The sequence below is a fragment of the Lepeophtheirus salmonis genome, chromosome Z (assembly GCF_016086655.4).
Source record: "Lepeophtheirus salmonis chromosome Z, UVic_Lsal_1.4, whole genome shotgun sequence".
In the NCBI taxonomy this organism is placed as follows: Eukaryota; Metazoa; Arthropoda; class Copepoda; order Siphonostomatoida; family Caligidae; genus Lepeophtheirus; species Lepeophtheirus salmonis.
In genome coordinates this window covers 16,553,017-16,561,942 of record NC_092584.1, presented here as the reverse complement: position 1 = coordinate 16,561,942, position 8,926 = coordinate 16,553,017, and positions in this window count along the sequence as shown.

Here is an 8,926-nt window from a genome sequence, read left to right as displayed (position 1 = left end):
GGGTTCAATTTTGCCTAGACATAATAATTTGAGAAGTAATGTAATCAATTAATTAGTTATGTTTGGGGGTATATTTTATTGTTAATGTGTATTACTCACATTGCATTGAGGGAAGGAGGGGTGTTGAGAAATTTGTATATACAAATTCATCATTAATGAAGGTTATATGGTATATTTATGAACAACATTATGTGTGTTGGGGTGTTGTGTTCACCTATCCTGATACTGGTGTTGTAACGCTGTAGACGCAGGGAATGGGCTGAAGTGGCTATAGTCTCCCCCCCCCCTCCAAAAAAAAAATATATATATTATAATTTTTGCTTCAATTATAAATATTTTTAGTGAGGTTGAAATTTTTTTGCAAGAGAATAGGAATAAAAAAAAAAAAATTTATATTTTTTTCCAAAAACATTCATATTTGAATTTCCTTTCCAAAAAGTTAAATTTTTTATGAATAGTTGTAGTTTTTTCTAATTTTTTTTTCAGAAAAATTTAATATTCGAACTTTTTCTTTTCCAAAAATTAAATTTTTCATTAATAATTATAGACTTTTGGAAAAAATCTCCAAAAAATTTAATTACCCCCACCCCCAAAAAAAAAAAAAAAAAACCTTAGGATACCCCTGATATGGACACTGCATAAATATATATACTTTGTCCAACTTTCATCAGCATATTCTGCAATACCTCCCCCTCCCCTCCGCCTAAACACAACAAAATAATTTTTTTTACATTTTAATTTAATTTTTGTAATTTTTTTTTTTTTGAAAAAAAAAAAATCATTTTTAGATTTTTTTCATAAAAATTACAATAAAAAATATATATATAATTTAAACGGTGCTCTTCTAGTGCTTATTTATTCCGGATAACTTTTGTTTAGTCCTTTCCAGCTTTGTAGTTCTTAAAAAGTTTCATAGATTAAACTACAAATATTAAATTTTTTGGAAAAAAATTTCAAAAATGTCATTTAAATATTTTTTTTTTGTTTTATTTGAATTCCAAAAATCCATAGCTATTTACAAAAAAATTAAATTTATGGAAAAAAATTTCAAATATTACATTTTTTGTACAAAAAATTTCTTAGTAAAAAGCAAAAATTCTTTAATTTAGGGGAGGCTCCAGCCCCTTCAGTGAACCCCCTGCTGTCGCCCCTGGAACTGCATATCCAACTATGTCTTCATGAAAACATAGAGAGTGAGACAATACATACCTAAGTATGTATTGTAGAGGCCTAGTTAAGTTGAAAGGCCTTTTAAGGCCTCTTACTCTTATAATATATGTAAATACTTGCATTATTAATGTAATCTCACATTGCTGTATGTATGATGAAGAAAAATGCAGTCAGTGACCTTGAAATATTTATAAGTAAGTTTTCCCGTTGTACAGTGAACATATGTTTTATTCTTTCTTGTTTCTTAGTTTTCGGATTAACAGACGATTCTAAGTCGTCTGTGTTTTTTACCCCACTTTTTTGGAAATGGTAGTGGAAGGAATACACTTTATTTCAAATGAGCTGATGTCAGGCTTATTTAACTCCTGAGACCTGAACTTCCTTTCCAACAACATTCAATTATATTCAAAAACTAATTGAACATTCTTATCTGATCATAAAAGATGAAGACCTATCTTAAGAAATTGTCCCAGAGTTATAATTGTAAGTTCTTGAGTAGACTCAGAGTAGATTTGAGGATCGGCATTGGAGTAGTTCTTGCCAATGGCCTTGTTAATTTCCCACATCTTTCCTTGTGCCGGCTGATGGCACGAAAAATCATGACGGATAAGCTGTTCTATTTTATAAAGTGATGTGAGTGGTATTTGTCAGACTATTGTTATATCTTTGCCAATGTTTAATCATTGATTTTTTAACCCAAATAATCCGTATCAGCTCCAAAACCCTTATCCATTGTTGTCTCTAATTTACATACAAAATACTGCTTGTTCCCGCAAAAAAAGTTTTGCCAAAGTTTAGTCAATTAAAGAAATCAGTCAGTCTTATAAACTGATCAAACCAAGAAAAGTAAATAAAAACATATCTCTAGGCAGAATTTTATTAATCATGTCTGGACTAGAGTAATTTTAAATGTACTCGGATTTACAGTCATTTGGAGTCAGATTCGAATAACTACTTTGTATAGCAGCAATACGGTTTACTAAGGATAAGAAGTAACGCACGTTATTTTATATGTAATCTATATTAATAATGCAAAATTTATCTGTTCGTTTGTATAGTAAAAAAGAAAAGAGAGGGGGGAGTAAATAATTATAGATTTGTAAATTCTAAGCACTTTTTAGAGTGCGAACATTTTTGTTGATTATAACCTGAACAATATTTGATATTGTTTCGAGCGGTTAGAATAATTCCTTTACTCTTGAGGAGGGAATATCTAAGCATACAGTGCCTGTGAGAGTAGTCTTCCCTTATTTATTCACTCCAGTATAGTTGAATCTTAAGACCGGTCCTATTAGTTCTTGATAATAGTCATTTAGACACTCGACCTTCGGACTGTGAGTTCAAGAACTGATACAAAAAATAGTTGAGTAGCGTCATTATGATATAACTTTATTATTTTTAGGACTAAACAGTAATTGAGAAATGCTATGGGCCTACAAGCTCAAAATTATTCAGGCTTTGGTTTAGAAGGCTTCTTGTCATAAACAGAAAGACACGGCTCTTGGCCCTTAGTAGGGACAACTGTACCTAACATCACTCACTCAACAGTAATGAAGACTTCCTTAGGGTTTAGAACACTCACATTAATAATAAAATGTTCAAATATTTCAGGCATTGGGTCTTGTCATTAACAAAAGACGCGTCCCTTAGCCTCAAGAAGGGCTAACTGTACCTACCATAGGAGAGTAAACAGTAGTGAAGACTTGCTTAGGGTTTAGAAAACTACCAATAAATATAAAATGTTGAAATTATCCAGGTATTGGGTCTAGTTATTAACGAAAAGAAGGCCTAACTGTAATTTAAAAGAATGAATCCGTCTTGAAGAACTCCAAAATACAGACCGTGCTAGTTAATATGCTCTGCTTAGAAACATATGGGCAATACCTTAAATCCTACATAAATGAATACGTGATTATAATACGTTACTGCTTCGTCGTGAAACAGAGAAATAGTTGTTACGTCATCATCACATTCATTTCTCTCTCTCTTTAACTTCTTTCTTGTTGCAACCCTTCTCGTTAAGAACCTTCCTTCAGTAGAAAAAGAAGAAGAATTTTCTTATTATTTTTAGAGTGTATACAAAAAAACACGGTATAATATGTATGTATTTTAAAAGCGCAATATTTTCTTCTTTTTTTCTTTTTCTACAACGGCCATGTTGTCTTTCAAGGTCATCCTACATTTAAACAACATTCATACATACATTATAGTTTTGAGGGAGAAGAACATTAGACAAACGTATGTTTATAATCACTGTAGGGATGGGATGATTCCAATCCCATCCCTATTTCGATTCTTTCATATTTCAAATGATAGTTAAAAAATACCATTTTGCTATCAGGGAATTCCAAAGACTTGGTTTTCGGATTTTTTTTTTTTGAAAAAAATTTTAAATTAAAATTTTTAAGGAAAAAAAATTCAAAAATTCAATGTCAAATATAAATTAAAAAAAAAAAAAGCAAATATACAATTTGCTCTTTAAAATTTCTCAAAAACTCACATTTATAGCATTTGTTGGAAGGAAAAAAAAACCGAAATCCACAGCTGTACACAAAAAATAAATTTTTTTGGAAACGAGTTTCAAAAATTCAATGTCAAAGTTAAATTTTTTGAAAAAAAAATTGAAATATACAATTTGATATTTAAAATTTCTCAAAACCGACAATTATCTCATTGTTGTAGTAAAAAAAATAATTCCGAAATCCACAGCTGTTCACAAAAAATAAATTTTTTTGAAAAAAATTTCAAAAATTAAATATGTGGTATAATTTTTTTTTTGAGAAATGCCTTGATAATTTCAACATTTGAAATAATAACTATGTATTTTTGAAATTATTAAAATATTAGCTCAGACAGATTTCACAAATAAATACTTATTCAAAGAATTATTTTTGTGAACTGGAGTGGATTTTAGAAATTTTTTTCCAAAAAATTTAATTTTTGTAAATTTTTTCCTAGAAATTTAATTTTTGTAATTATTTTACGAGACTTTTAATTTTCTGTGAATGGATTATTGAGTTTTTTTCCTTAAAATTTAATTTTTGAACTTTTTTTCAAGAATAAATGTTCCAAAAACCAAGTTCCCCCCCCCCACCCCTCCAAAAAAAAGTATTTCAAGTTTCAACACATTCATCCTTGATAACATAACTCAACATTATTTTTATTTTTTAATCAGTTCTCGAACTGACAGTCTGAAAGACCGACGGTCTTAAGAACCAGCCCCAAGGATTGATGAGAACAATTCTAAGACTGGTCTGAACCAAATAAATAAGAGTTGATAACACTAGTATTAAAAAAAACTAATTAAATGGTGGGATTTTATGTATTATTGTTACAGCAACGCACACAAAAACATAATTTTTTTGGAGAAAAATGTCAAAAAATCGAAATTGTGCACAAAAAATATTATCTTACTCAATCAAAATTCAAATAAAAAACTTTTGGATAAAAATGTCAAAAATACAATATTTGAAAAATTAAATTCAATTTCATATATTAATTTTTTTTAAATCAACTATGGAATTTTCTAGTAAAAAGCAAAAATTCCATAATTTGGAAAGGGGGCTATTTTTTTTTTTTTCATCACTTAGAAAAGTAATAAGTAGTTTAAAAATCATAATTGGAACTCCAAATTGAACAGACAAAACACTCGATTCTGGTTTCTAATCCCATCATTAGTCTTAAGTTTCAATGAAGTATATGCAATATAAAGTGGGATTTTTCCTTTTCATCACTTTGGTTTTATATTGTTTTCATGTTGACGTACTGACGTGGGATTTAGTACACCTTGGCAACAAGTAAAAATCAAGATGAAATAGTACATTGTATTCAAGATTGTGGGATGAATTAAAGTTGGGATGAATGGGTTCAGCCCAGACTTTTAGCTATACCAAGTGGTACACTAAAATCTGAACACTTGAAATTTTCAACGTACACAACATATAATTTATTAATTAACAATAGAATTTCAACAAAATTAATACTATAAATAGATCTGTTTCTATGCTCACTGAATCATATATTAATATATCGTCTTAGCGGCAATGATACTTCGGTGTGGTGGAGAAAGGCTTGAAACTCGCTGCAGATGTAGTACTCTGTAATGGCGTCTCAGTGCCGGCTGACAGTGGCTTTGAAGATCTTAGTGTTGCAACACGTTTCAAAAAGGGTTAGTCAAGTGGGTTGAGATCAGTATCAAAGTGTCAGAAAAGAGTTCAAAAGAACTAATAAAAAAACTCTTTAAAAGAGTCTTTCAACTGGTCAGATGCGTTGCGTATCTTTCATTGCCGTTGTCACAAGTGGCCTCTTCGCCCTCACTAGGCTCTTTCCACCGACTTTTTCTAAAGCTATCAGGGAAGAGATATCTACCATGGGCACACATGGACTTGAGTAGATTGGCCTGGGCTGGTTTTTTTTAACTCCTCCGAATCCAGTTTGGCCTTCTTGACAGAGGCCTTCTTCCTCTCCAACCTTTCGGACGTACTGATGACGTAGACGGTGGGCCTAGTGACGCCCAATTACTTGGAGTGCGTGAATGGAGTGTTTAGATTTGAATGGACCACTCTTACTATACAAATAGAGATTTGCAGACTTCATATGATTATTGGACATGTGATATAATTCCAACTGTTGATCTTCGGTTTATTTTCTAACATGCTCAAAATACACACACGATTTTCATCACTAAACACGTTCATACTTTGTAGCAGGTGAATTATTGATCAAAGGCATCGTGATTTTGTAAGATAATCCAAGTCACATTTTCTATATTCATGGGGATTTATTCAAGTGCAGCTATAAATATTTATCGAGGATGATAAAAGGCTACATACGTTTTTTTATTACATCACTATAAAATATTTTTGAGTACATTGATAAACATTTAGGTACTCGTATGTGTCGGAGGAGTCCTCACTTACCAATAAATATATCATCAATTAATATCTACTTTATAATACTTTTATTAAAATTATAGTGTAGAATGTGTTCTAGAACAGATTTCCTAATCTAATTTTCATTTCTTTTTTATTCAGTCGGATCTTATTTAATACTCAACGGGTCTAAGTACCGATTCGTCGGTACTTCAGTCCTAGCTATCTCTTTGTTTTTTCCACTCTTACCTAGGATTGAAAAATATAAAAACGAAGTAAATAATTAATGATAGCTTTAATCAAGTTTGTGTCCTTATCGGTCTATCGGTTCAAGCGGTTCTGCTTCTTGAACCACCAAAACTGGAACAGAAAAAGTCAAACTGAGAAGGCAATATATTGCCTTCTCAGTCTCGGTTTTGCCGGGTTTTTCTTATGTATAGAATGTATAAATAAAATACAATATGTATTAAAAAATAAATTAACTTTAATAAATCAGACAATTTTCCGAGGTTTTTTTTCTTTTTTTTTGCAATTTCAACGTTTTTCAATGGCATTTTACGTTGCTAAGGTGATACAATTTTATCTTAGTTTTTTTTTTTTTTGTTACCCAACCCTGGTCTAAAATAATAATAATATTTATTACTAGTATTTTTAAAAGAGGTTGTACTAAACAGCTAAATGGACTTAGTCACTTTGTCATTTAAGCTGAATTTACTTAGTAGTGATGGGAATATTAATCGGTTTTGAAGGAATTTTTGTCTTTACTACAAAATTTAATATTTGAAATTTTATTATCAAAAAATTTGATATATAAAATTTTTTTGGAAAAAAAAATTGTATATTTATTTTTGATTTTTTTTTAAAAAATCCTAAAATTAGAATTATCTTTGAAAACAGCTGGAAATTTTTGAAATTATTTTCCAATAAAATTAAATATCTTTAACAACTGTGGATTTTGGAAATTTCTCCCAAAAAAAACACAATTTTTTACTGAATAACTGATGATTTTGGAATTATTTTTTTTTAAATTTTTTTTTTGTGAATTGTATATGAATTTTTGTTAAAATCAATACATAAAATTTTATATTTAAAATTTTTTTCATGAAAATTGATAAAATTTTAAATTTTATCAAAAAAATTTCATTTTTTTAATATTTTTTTTGAATAAATATATTTATTACTTTCCAAGCTATGAAAAAAAAATGATCTCATATATCCATCAGAATATAAAAAACGATCATGTGAGTCTGTTAATTGAGTGTTATTATTTTATAAATATCGTAAAAAATAATTTACTATAAATAATCGTCAAAAACTGAGAAGAAACAATTTGAACACAAACTAACCGTCTATAAATTGTTCGAAACAAATGCGGTCTGTGCGGATATTGTTATTTAAGGAGAATAAGTTTTGTAATGGGATCTTAATGAGTTTTAGTAGAGCAAACTAATTTGAAACTTAAAAAGATTTCGGCCTTGAACCGTGTATCAAAACTTTTTCCCCTAAATAACAATATCTGCAAAATTTTCTCTTTGGAAATTATGCTGTGGGGTATCTTACCTAAGGAAAATTTCGCATCCGAAAAATGGGATTGACTTCCTTCCTTAAGGAAGACGATTTATTTTATCAATTATAACTCTTAGAAATCTATCGTAAAATGTTATTTAATAAACTATTATTTAAAACATTAAAGAATCAGAATGTACTTTTGGAATTTTTGCTCGAATCGCATCGGAATTGGCATCAGAAACTTGTGGAATACATGTGCTATGCACATTTTATGAAGACTGGATCAGTAGGACGTTTTTTGTTTTGTTTTTCTTTAGACCGATCCAACATCCATTGTTTAGTAACTGCATAATTCATTAAATAGGACATTATTAACAAGTGACATGTACAATCTTTTTGTAAGACCAAAAATACACACTATATAATTACATAAGCTCCATCTCCCGTTGCTAACCCAACGCCGGCCTCCTCTTTAATTCATAATGATAGCCTACATATTTATTTCAGCCGTTATTTGTAGCCTTTTAAGAAGAGTTGTCATTTTCCTTTATGGAAGTTACCGCAAGCTTATATAAATATAACAATGAGGATTCGTCAAATGGCATATGATTACTAAGTTATTAATAACAAAGTATCAAGTAAGACTGCATAGACTTAAAGAGTACTAGCAGCTCTAAAAGGAGAGAGAAAAACACAAATAATAATAATGGAGGCCCGACCTTGAACTTCGTTTATGTATTATATAAAAGAAACGCTATGTGTGACGTTCACATATATATTTAAACAATCTTTTTGCGGATTTTTATTCTATTATTTTTTCTAGTAGTTTTTTTAAGAGCTCTTGATTGAAAATAAAAGTTTCAAATTTAAGATAATTTTTGAAAATTTTTATGTTATGTGAATAGATTTCTATGGATTTATGAAATTTTTCTCAAAAAAAAATTGATATCCGAAATTTAATTTTTTGTGAGTAAGTTTGGATTTAAAAAAAAAAAATTCAAAATAAATGATTTTTTCGTGAATAGCTCTGGATTTTTGAGTTTTTTTTAAAATAATTTTTTGTGAGTAGCTATGGTTTTTCGAATTTTTCGTGAATAACTCTGGATTTTTGAAATTGTTTGCAAAAAAAATTTATTTTTTTATAAGTGGCTGTGAATTTTTTGAAATTTTTTTTCCAAAAAATTAAAAATTTCAAATTTTTTTTTGAAAAAAATAAACTTTGGAAATGTTCTTTCCAAAAATTTAATTTCTCAAATTTATTGATTTTCTTCATAAAAAGCCCAAAAACCAATCAGCTCCCAAAATCTGATGCTGCGGACGGACGCTCTTGTTCTTAGAGAATTGAGGGATTTGTAACTTCTTTTTTTTTTTTTTCT